Raw genomic sequence first — 13,503 nt, 5'->3', positions numbered from 1 at the left:
TAATTATTATTAACTAAATTTATTATAAATTTATATTATTCTAAGAATATATAAATATTCTTATTTTATATTAATTATAAATTTTATTTTTATATTAGATTTAAATATATTTTATAAAATAATTATTTTATTATCTAAGATATTAAAAAATATATTAAATATATAAGATTTAATTATTTATATTTATATTAAGATCTTATTTATATAAATTTATAATAAAATATAAATAAATTATTATTATATATTTATTTATTATTATTTATTTAAATAATTAGTTTAATTAAATACTAAAAATATTAAGATTTTATAATCTTAAAAAAAACTAGATTAAAAAAATCTAAGTTTATTTTATATCCTAAAAACTATAAACTTATATATTTATAAGCTTAATTTATTTATTAATTTATAAATATATTTAATATTTTATATAAGCTTATTATAATTTATTATTAAGATATTTATAAAAAAATAAATTCTTAATCTATTATTTTTAATTAAAATTAAAGAATTAAAGAAATAAAAAATAAAAGATATCTTAGATTCTTATTAAGAATAATATAGCTATAAAGATCTATAACTAAAATATACTCTAAAATAGAATAATTATAATAAACTAACTAAAGTATTTATTAAGTATATTATAAATATATATAAAATTATATTAAACTTTTATTATTATTATCTATATAAGCCTTATCTTAATAAAACTTAGCTCTAAGAAAGAATATATTATTATAATATAAGCCTAGAGTAATTAATTATATTTATATAGATCTATTATAAGAATTATAATTATTAATTATATAATCTATAATCTATATATCTTATCTAAGGATTTTAATCTAAATATAGCTCCTTAAGTTATATCTTATAAAAAAGACCCCCTTCTCCTATACCTAAGAGCTTCTTACCTAAATTAAATATATCTAAATATATCTAAATAAACTCTATTATCCTAGATCCTTATAGATTAACTCCTATTATACCTACTTAATCTTATATCCTAATACTAAGCTTAATATTAAATAATAAGGATTATAAACATTAGTTCTTTAATAATAATTAATATTTATAATAATACTTCTATTACTAAATATATAATTATATTACTTATAATTATAGAAGATAGACCTAGTATATATACTATATAAGATTATATAACTTTAAGAAGTATATATAAGCTTATAATTATACTATTACTAAGTATACTATATATATTTAATTTAATAAGATTATAACTAATACTAACTAAGTAGCTATTAACTATTTTATATATAAATAAGAGTATCCTTATTATATTAAGAAGCTTAAACTACTCTATATCTTATATACTTAAGATCCTCTTATATATTATATATCCTTAACTACCCTACTCCCTATTATTCCTTCTTATATTCTTATAATAATACTCTTATCTTAAGTAAATTATACTTACTTAGGAAGCCCTCCTAAATATTATTATATATTAATACTATTATTATTATTAATAAGAATTAAGATTATAGCCCTAGCCTTAATCCTCTCTCTCTTTTATAAGAGCTTAGTTCCTTATAAGACTTAATTAATATAGATAGTTATATTATCTTTTAATAATATTATCCTAAGAAATAATAATAATAATATTATTATAGACTCTAATCTTAATATTTATAAAATCTCTAATAATTTTATTATATCTACTTCTATCTCTCTTAATCTTATTAACCTAGAGTTTATTAATATACAGATATAAGATTATAATAGATATATAAAAGAGAAATCTAATAATAAACTTAGTTAAGAAATACCTAAATTATAAAAGATACTTATTTATAATATATTATATATATAATAAATAAGTTATTAAAGATCTTATAGATTAATTATTATAAATTTAATAATAAAATAATAAAATAATTCTTTAGTAAAAAAAAGATATAAAAATATAATATCTTAGTAATTTAAGAGCTAGAGATATATTATTAAATAAAACCTAAGATAAGGATTTATTTATAGATCTTAGATAATTAATTCTATATATTTCTATAACTAATATCTATAATATTATATAAAAAAATTCTTAAAATATAATTATATATTTATTTCTTTATCTCTAAGATTATTAATCCTAAGACCTAATTTATTAAGTATTATAATAAAAATATTAATATATTAATATTTAATTTAGATATAATAGATAAGTTATATATTTATAATATATATTTTTAAGAAAAGTTTAATAATAATCTTATATTAATATAAGAAATAAAAAAAAGATTAATTATATTATATATAATATTAAATATATATCTTAAGATTATTAATTAATATATAATAATTAATAATTTTAATTTATATTATCTCTTATAATTAAAGAATATATAAATATAGAATAATAGTAATAATATTAATAATCTTATTTATATAATAAGTAATTTTAGTCTTAATCTATTAATAAAATATAAAATAATAATATTTAAAAATCCTATATTTATATATAATATATAGAATATATTAGATTTAATATAGATTATAATCTTATTAATAGATTATATAATAGATTATATATTATATTAAGATTAATAATTTAGTATTAATTATATTCTTATATTTACTAAGTTTAATATATAAATCTCTTATATAAAGATTTATAAATAATAAGATTAATAAATAATAAATTAAGAAACTTAATATAAGATTTTTTAATCTTATATCTTATAATAAAAAGATCTTAATTAAGAATTAGATTTTATTATAAAGATTAATATTATTATAATATTAATAATAAATATAATATATATAATTTATTTAGATTATTTATATCTTATTTATTTAATAATATTTATTTTAATATAATAAAAAATATAATATATATATTTATATTAATAATAATTATAAAATAAAAAAGATTATCAGATTTTTTATATATTATAATATATATTAAACTAAAAGAATAAAAAATAAGATTAATAAATTTATTAAGATTAAATAAAAAAAATAATAATATTAATTTATAATTTTTAGTTTTTAATAAAATAAATAAAAATATAAGAAATATCTTATTTTTTATTTATATTAATATTTAAGATTAATAACTATAAATTTATAATTATTAAAAAAAAAGATATATTATCTTAAAATAGTTTTTTTTAATATCTCTTAATATTAATTTAAATAATATTTCTAGATTTATTTATTTAGATATAATTCTTATATTTAATAAAATCTATATAAATAAAATTAATATTATATAATATATTAAGTCTTTTAAGAATTTTTATTATTATATAAAAATATATAATAAAAATTTTTAGTTTTTTAGAAATTATTATAATCTTTTTTAATATTTATTTAATATTAAGATATTATTTATAAGTTTTTTATAACAATCTTATTATTATTATTTATAAACTAAAAAAATTATATTATTTTAATTTAAATATATAATATTTAGTCTTATTATTAAAAATATTAAGAAAAGATTTTAAATCTATAATTATAATATAATTTATTATTAAAAATAATATATAATATATAATAAAAAGATTAATAGATTATATTATTCTTAATATTTAATAATAATAATATATTTAATAATATTTATTATATATAATTATTTTATAATCTATAAAAATATTATATTCTAAAGATTATTATTAGATTATTAATTAATCTTTTTATAAATTATATTATTATTTTATTTTTATAAAAAGATTATTATCTAAATAAGATTATTACTATTAATATTTTTTAAGATTTTTTATTATTTATTATTTTTCTTTTATTTTATAATATTAATCTTATTAATAATATTTATATTATTATATTAAAATATATTTTTATAATAAGATATATTAATAATATTTATATTTTAATATAAGAATATTATATATAAATAAATTATATAAATCTTATAATTTTATAAAATAATAAAAAAATAGATCTTATAATATATTTTTAAATCCTTATTTACTAAATATAATATTATTTATTTTTAAAAAAAGAATATTAATATATTTTATTTTATTAATCTTTAAATAAACTAAAAATCTATTTTTTAGATTTAATAATAATCTATAATATTAAGATTAAATTAATAATTTTATTATATTATTTAGATATAATCTTAAATAAGAATCTTATTATTAAAGATTATTTAATATAATATTATAAATATATTATTATATTTATTATTATATTTTATTTAATTATTAATATAATTTAAGATATTATTATTCTTTATTTATAATATATATAAATAATAATCTTATTTTTATAGATCTTATTTAAATATTTAACTTAATATATATATATAATACATTAGATTAAAAATATTAAGAATAAGATTAATTATATATTTAAATCTATATAATATTAAATATTATATTATATTATAATTAATTTTATAGATTTTATTATATATATTATTAATAATTATCATAATCTAATATCTTACTAAACTTATATATTTATATATAAATAAATATTTAAGGAATAGATTTAAGAATAATACTCTTTTAATTATAAAAATTATATTTAGGATTTATTTCTTATTCTTATTAAGATTATATTTTTATTTTATAAATCTTTATAAAGATTAATAAATATAATATTTATTTAGATATAGATTAAAAAACTAGTTTTACTTATATATTTAATTATTATTATTATTTAATAAGATAAGATAATAATTAAGATATATAAATAATATATTCTTAATTAAAATCTCTTAGATTATTATTATTATAAATATAATAAGATAAATATATAATATATCTTATTTATATATCTTAATTTTATTAAACTTAAGATTAAGATTCTTAGTTTAAATTAAAATCTTAGAGACTAAATAAGATAATTAATAATATTAAAATTAATTCTTAAAATAATATTCTTTATCTTTAGAATATATCTTTTAGATTAGTTTTATTATCTTCTAGAGATATTTTATAATATAGTTAATTAAATAGTTATTAATATAACCTAAAAATATATTCTTTTAAAATATTTATAAACTTTAAAATATTATTATTATCTATTCTCTTATACTAATTTTAGTTATATAAGGAATATTATAATTTATTAAGAATAAAGGATTATATATAATTAAGTATTATAGGGAATATCCCTAAATATTATAGATCTATTATTTATTAATTAATTAATTTATTTTTATTAATATTAGTAATATATAAATTAATAAGATTATATAAATTAGAAATAGAATAAATATATTAAAAAAATATAAATAAGAGACAGAGATTATTAGATATAGAAAAAGGGATACTTAGAGGTTTTAATATTTAATTTATTTAATATAATCTTAATAAATCTTATTTATATTATTTATTTATTTTATTTTATTTATTTTATCTATTAATCTTTAATATTATATAATAATATAATTTATCTTATAATATAATATTCTAGCTATCTTATAATATCTTATTAGTAAATTAGACTAAAAATATAATAGATTTATAAATAAATTAAAAAAAAAAATATAAAAGAATCTTTTAATAAATTAATTATATTCTTAATATTAAATATAAACTTAAATCTTAATTTAAGATAAAAAATTATAATAAATTAATATATATATCTTAATTAATATATATATTTAAAAGATTATATTAAGATTTTATCTTAAATCTTATTAAAAAATATATATATTATTATTCTTTTTTTTTAATAATCTTATAAATATCATTTAAATAAAATCTTAATTTATTAAAAAATATTAAATAAAAACTAATTTTATATTTTATATTATTATTTAAATATATTTTAATATTATATTTATAAATTAAAAAATCTTATAATATCTTATAAAACTTATTAATTATTTAATCTTATATTTATATTAAATAAAAGATTTAAGTCTTATTTTTAAGATAAAAATATTAAATTAGATATTTATAATATTTTTTAATATTTCTTTTATTAATAATCTTAATTATAAAAATTTAGAAAAATATATTTTTATCTTATTTAAAGATCTTATTAAATAATATATATATAAATAATATATTATTATTATATTAATAATTAAGATTAAACTTTTTTTTATCTTATTTTTTATATATTAATTATATTAAATTAAATATTTATTTAAGTTTATTAATTTTAATATTACTATTCTTTTTAATCTATAATATAATAATACTTAAATAAATAATTTATTTATATATAAATATTTTAATTATTAGATTAAAATAAAATATATTAATATTTATTATTTTTAGATTTAATAAGAAATATAAGCTAAGAGATTAATAATTATTTAGATTCTTATTAAGAATATAATTATAAATAAGATAATAAAAGTTTATATTTATTAATAATAAAAGTAGTTTACTAAATAACTTAGTATATATATTTTTAAATTAAAAGATTAGATTAAAATAATTTAATATTTTAATCTAAGAGATTATATTAGAATTAAAAAAGATTTATAAAAAAGATTTATTTTAATAAAATAAATTAAAGATCTAAAATTATTAATTATTATTAATAAAAAAAATAAGAAATTAAAAAAATTCTAAATTGTAAAAAAAAAAAGAATTAATATAAAATAAAATAAAAAGATTATAATTAAGATTTTAAATTAATATATTATATTAAATTTTAAAAATATCTTAAAAAAAATAAGAGATTTTTATAATAAATATCTAAGAAAATCTAAATTATTAATATATTTATAAGAATAGATTAAAATAATCTTAAATAATAAAAATCTAGATTTGTATAAATTTAATAATAAACTTATATTTAATTAAAAGATTTAATTAATCTTATAAAAAAGATTATATAATAATATTATATTATATATTTTTTTATATCTTATTAATTAATTAATATTTTTAGAATAAGGATTATAAAAATATCTTAGGATAAGAATATCTAAGAATTAGATTATTTAAATATTTAATAAGAATACTAAAGATTATTAACAATAAATAAAAAGGAATATTATATAAAGATTATTTATTAAAACTAAAAGATTTTTTTTTTTTTTCTTTTTTTATATTAGAATTTTAGTTATATTATATCTAAATTAATTAACTTTATTTATTTAAATAATATTATAATAAGATTCTTTTTTTATTTAAATAAAAGATTTAAGTTATTTAAATAATATAAATAATATATAAATATAATAGATATAATAAAAAAGAGATTAATATAAATAAATATAATATTATAAATAAGAGGGAAATAATATATATGATAAATATATAAAAAGAGAAGAATATAATAAATCCTATATACTAATTATTAATCTATATTAATAATAAGTATTAATAAATAGTTTCTTAATTTAGCTAAATAATACTAAGGAATTCTTTAATCTTATTATATAATATATATTATATATATAATATTAATAATTAAGTAGTTATAACCTCTTAATTCTAATAAAAAAAAATAATAAAAAAATTATTAATTATATAATATTAATTATTTTATTTATAATATTCTTTTTATTTATTAATTTAAAAAAAATTTTTATAAATTTTAATATTTAATATAATAAATTTTAATATTTAATATAATATATTTTAATTTTTAATATAATATATTTTAATAATAATTTATATATAAAATTATATTAATTTAAAAATTAAATAAAATTATTATTTTTATTTAGATTTTTAATATATTGATTTTAATATTATTTATAGATTCTATTTATATATATTAATATAATATAATAAATCTTTTTTTTATTATTATTTTAAAAAATTTTATTATTTATATTAAAATAATATTTTAAATTTTTAAATTAATTTAATTATTTTTAAATATTAAATATTAATTTAAAAATATTAATTTAAATATTCTAAATTCTTTTTAGTTATAATATAAGATAGATTTATTATTATCCTTATTAAATTCTAAGATAATTTAAATATTAAATTAATTTTTTAGTTTTTTTATTTTTAATAAAAATTCTAAATACTCTTTTTTTTCTTAAATAATTTTATTTTTTTATTCTCTTAATCTTTTATAATAAAATTCTTAAATAAAATATAAAATATTTTTAATATTATTTTTAGAATAATAAAGGATTTATTTTTTAATTTAATTAAAAAAATAGGATTTAAATAAATAAATTAATTAATTATAAAACATAGATAGAAGAAGTTATTAGGTTTTAGGAGATAAGGCTATCCTAAGAACCTTAGTATAATACTAAGAGATAGTAATATATATAATTAGGGGTATATAATATAGTTATATAGTATAATACTAAGAAGGATAGTAGTTATATAATCAGAGGGGATTTAATATTAGACTTAATAAGAAGGAATAAAGAGATAGAAGGAATAAGGGCTTCTTAGAAGGAAGAAAGTATATTCTAGTTATCATATAAAGTATATAGCATAAATTAAGTACTAACTTTAGCTTAAATCCTATAATAAGTATAAGATTCCTATATTATTTAAGTAAGAGATTTAAGTTATTTAAATAATATAAATAATATATAAATTTAATAAATATAATTAATAAAAGAGTAGTTAGTATAAGTAAGTATAATATTATAATATAGGATAGGATAATATATATAATAAGTATATAGAATAAGGGGAATAAGATAGATCTTATATATTAATTAAAGATTAGTCTTATAACTAATTAATTAATTAGTATTTTTTCTATAGAAAAAAAAATACTAAGACTTTTCTAATCTTACTATACTAATAAAGCCTATAAACTTATAGTTATAATCCCTTAATTCTAATATAACCCCTTAGATTAAAATATTAAACTATTTTAATCTAATCTTTTAATTTAAAAATATATATACTAAGTTATTTAGTAAACTTCTACTATTATTAATAAATATAGGCCTTTATTATCCTATTTATAATTATATCCTTAATAAGAATCTAAGTAATTATTAATCTCTTAGCTTATATTTCCTACTAAGTCTAAAAATAATAAATATTAATATATTTTATTTTAGTCTAATAATTAGAATACTTATATATAAATAAATTAACTATTTAAGTATTATTATATTATAGATTAAGAGGGATATTAATATTAAAATTAATAAACTTAAATAAATACTTAATTTAATATAATTAATATATAAAAGATAAGATAAAAAGGAGTTTAGTCTTTATTATTAATATAATAATAATATATTATTTATATATATATTATTTAATAAAACCTCTAAATAAGATAAAAATATATCTTTCTAAGCTTTTATAATTAGGATTATTAATAAAAGAAGTATTAAAAGATATTATAAATACCTAATTTAGTATTTTTATCTTAAAAATAAGGCTTAAATCCTTTATTTAGTATAAATATAAGATTAAATAATTAATAATAATTATTTAGTAGTTAATAGGTTTTATAAGATATTAAGAGATCTTTTAATTTATAAATATAATATTAAGATATATTTAAATAATAATATAGAGTATAAAACTAGTTTTTATCTAATATTCTTTAATAAATTAGGGTTTTATCTAAATAATACTAATAAGATTATTAAAAGAAGAGGAGGGTATTAATATATAGATCTTTTAATAGGATTTAAGATAGAATCTTAATATAATCTTCTTAATATATATATACTAATTAAGATATATATAATAATTTATATAATCTTAGATAATATAGATACTAATAAATTATATTAATTTATTATAATCTTTTATCTTAAATTAAGATTCTAGTTTATATTTAATATTAAGAGTATAATTAATATATTAATAATAATAAATACTAAGAAAATTATTAACAAAGATTATAATTATAAGCTTATAATTACTATAAATATAAAGATTATTAAGAAAGAGCTTTAATCCTAATTCTATAAGTTTATATCTTATATTATTCTCTTAAATCTTATCTAATATATATATCTTAGGTTATAATTCCTTAAGAAGATTAGACTAAATAAGTATTATATATATAATTATAGTAATTATAGTATTATAATATTTAGTATAGCTATTCTACTTAGGAGTTCTTATTATAGTAATCTTTATATATAGACCTAAATATTGTAATTTAGATAAGAGTAGTAAGATTAATATCTTATTATTAATATATAGTATTTTAATATTATAATTATACTATTTCTTTATAAGATTAATTATCTTCTTAATAGAATAAGATAAATAAGATTTAAGAGGAAGGGGGTATATAAACTGTATCTTAATAATAGGATTAATAGAATAAGATAAATAATATATTCTATTATTATTATTCTATATAATAATTAGATCTTAGTATAATAATTTAAATAGTTTATTTTTAATATATATAGAATATTATAAGATTTAATAAATAGGTTTAGTAAGTTTATAAGGCTTATAAAGTTTAGATAAGTATTTTATATTAATAATAATACTAAAAGATACTTCTTATAGATATTTAAGGGCTTTATAATTTATATATCCTAAGTATTAATACTAAATATTATAGGATATAGTTATAATCCTTAGTTTATATAAGTTAAATACTATATTCTAATTAATTAAACTAGAATAAAGGTAGTATATAAGATAGTAAGAAGATATTTTAGTAGTATCTTTTAGATTCTAACCTAGTTTTTCTAAGCTTTTTAATATAAAAGCTTACTCTAATACTTAATATAGTATTTCTTTATTAATAATCTTACTAAAAGAGGTATATTAATTATTAATCTTAAGTAATTTAAGTAATAGAATAATAATATTATTAATATAAGATAAGAGATTCTTTTTATCCTATTTAATTATATAAAATCCTAATCTTTATTTAATATTATAAATTAATAATTTATTAATAGATTTAAGGATCCTAATATAATCTAAGTAGTAAAGGCTATTCTTATATTTATAGGATACTAAGAAGATATTAAGATAAAATCCTAGGGAATATATAATATTATATAAAAAAAAGGGCTTTTTATTATATAATTTAGAGGATAATATATATATAATACTAAATCTAAGTATTTATATCTTAGTATTATTAATATAAATACTTAAGATAGAAGAGGTATAATTAATAAAGAGTATATAGTTATTATATATATATAGATTATAATACTAATATTATATACCTAAATCTTAGTAGATTTTATAGATTCTATAAGATTAATAAGCTATAAAATTATAATAATAATATAATTATTATTATTTATCTTATTTATATATCTCTTTTTTATTATATTAAATATCTTTTTTAATTAAGGGCTTCTCTTAATTATCTTCTTAAATTATTTAAGGGTTTTAGATAATAATATTTATTTATTTAATCTTTTATTAGGATTAATATATAGATAATTATTAAATTTATAATTTCTATTAAAAAGATCCTTTTTATAAGAATACTTCTTCTTCCTCTTTTAGTTAGATTATATTATTTTAGATATTTATTTTATTTATTCTTTCTCTTAGAATATTATATAAATAACTTAATTTATTAATTTAGAAGGAAGTTTATAAATATAGTATTTATATTAAGTAAATAAATTATAAATATCTAGATTTATTAATAACTTATTTATATATATTTTTATTATATAGAAATTAGGTAATATATTATATATTATTAATAAAAAAGATAGGATAATTATTTAGGATATATCTTATCTAGGAATCTATAGATTAATATTTTTAGAGTAAAGGAAATACTATTTTATAATAAAAGATATAATATTAGATTAAGAAGGTATTTTAAGCTTATTATATTATAGATTAAACTTATAGATATAATAGAAGTATATAGGTTTAAATATCCTTTTAAAAATAGCTAGGATATTATATAATAATATATTATATTTTATAGTTCTTATATTCTCTATAAAGATAGAAATCTTAATTATAATATTTATAATAGTATTAGTATATATAATCTTATATTATTTTATTTATTTATTTATCTAATTCTTTAGATAAAAGGATATAAGTAATTATTAATTAGTATTTATATTAAGAAGATTAATACTAAAAAGAGATTAAGTAGTTAGTTCTAGTTTATTATCTAAGATTTTAGGGCCTCTAATTAATTAAGTAGTAATAGGAACCTAATAAGGATTAATTTAGTCCTATATCTCTATATTTATAGTAATAATCTAGATATTATTAATCTATAAAGGCTAGGATATATAAGAAATAAGGATTATAAGCTTCCTAATATTAGATAAAGATATAATAAAAGAAATAGAAGATTAGTAGAAGAAGAATAGAAGTTTTAGAAGATTAGTAAAAGAAGAATAGAAGCTTTAGAAGGTTAGTAGAAGAAGAATAAAAGCTCTAGAAGAATCTAGAAGATAGATTCTAATAGAAAGTTAAGTTCTTAGTAATAAGAATCTTAAATCAATACTATTTAGTAGGAAGAATAGACTTTAAATCATAGTTTAGATAGAATAAGCTCTTAAGGAAGAGGCTTAGAGGGATATTTAGTCTTAAGATTAGTTTTTAGATTCAATAAATCCTAGGCTTATAACTGTTAGGTTTTAGGAGATAAGATTATCCTAAGAACCTTAGTATAATATTAAGAGATAGTAATATATATAGTTAGGGGTATATAATATAATTATATAATATAATACTAAGAAGGATAGTAGTTATATAATTAGAGGGGATTTAATATTAGACTTAATAAGAAGGAATAAAGAGATAGAAGGAATAAGGGCTTCTTAGAAGGAAGAAAGTATATTCTAGTTGTTATATAAAGTATATAGTATAAATTAAGTATTAACTTTAGCTTAAATCCTATAATAAGTATAAGATTCCTATACTATTTAAGTAAGAGATTTAAGTTATTTAAATGATATAAATAATATATAAATTTAATAAATGTAATTAATAAAAGAGTAGTTAGTATAAGTAAGTATAATACTATAATATAGGATAGGATAATATATATAATAAGTATATAGAATAAGGGGAATAGGATAGATCTTATATATTAATCAAAGATTAATCTTATAACCAATTAATTGATTGGTGTTTTTTCTGCGAAAAAAAAAACGCCAAGACTTTTCCAATCTTACTATACTGGTAAGGCCTGTAAACTTATAATCATAACCCCTTAATTCTAATAGAAGTACCTATATTATTATAATAATAATTAGCTAGGCTACTAGATAGTATTAGGTTAACTAATAGAATATTATTTTTATTATTATTATTAGATAAGGAAGAGGAGTTAGTAGTATAAATAGATAGATTAATATATATCTAGGAGTTACTAATAGTATAGCTACCTATGATCTAACTACCCAGAACTATTCCCTAGTGAACTTTCTTTTCCTTCTTTCTCTTTTCTCTTTTACCTCTCTGATCAAATCTTGACTAGTGATGGTAAAGCTTATAGTTTTGATACCTTACTTAGTCCTCATCTTACCTTCTTACTTATAATCATCTTCTTACTTCCCCCTTTTCCTCTTTACTAAATAAATAGTCAAAACTTACCTTATCTCTCTATTAGCATCATACTTCACAGGTTTATTACCCAGAAGTTGATGAGAAACCCCCCTCGAAGTGAGAGTGAAGTAGAGATATA

This window comes from Penicillium verhagenii (assembly GCF_028828195.1).
Source record: "Penicillium verhagenii strain IBT 33310 chromosome Unknown utg000011l_segment0_segment0, whole genome shotgun sequence".
In the NCBI taxonomy this organism is placed as follows: domain Eukaryota; kingdom Fungi; phylum Ascomycota; class Eurotiomycetes; order Eurotiales; family Aspergillaceae; genus Penicillium; species Penicillium verhagenii.
This window is presented reverse-complemented; position numbering follows the sequence as displayed.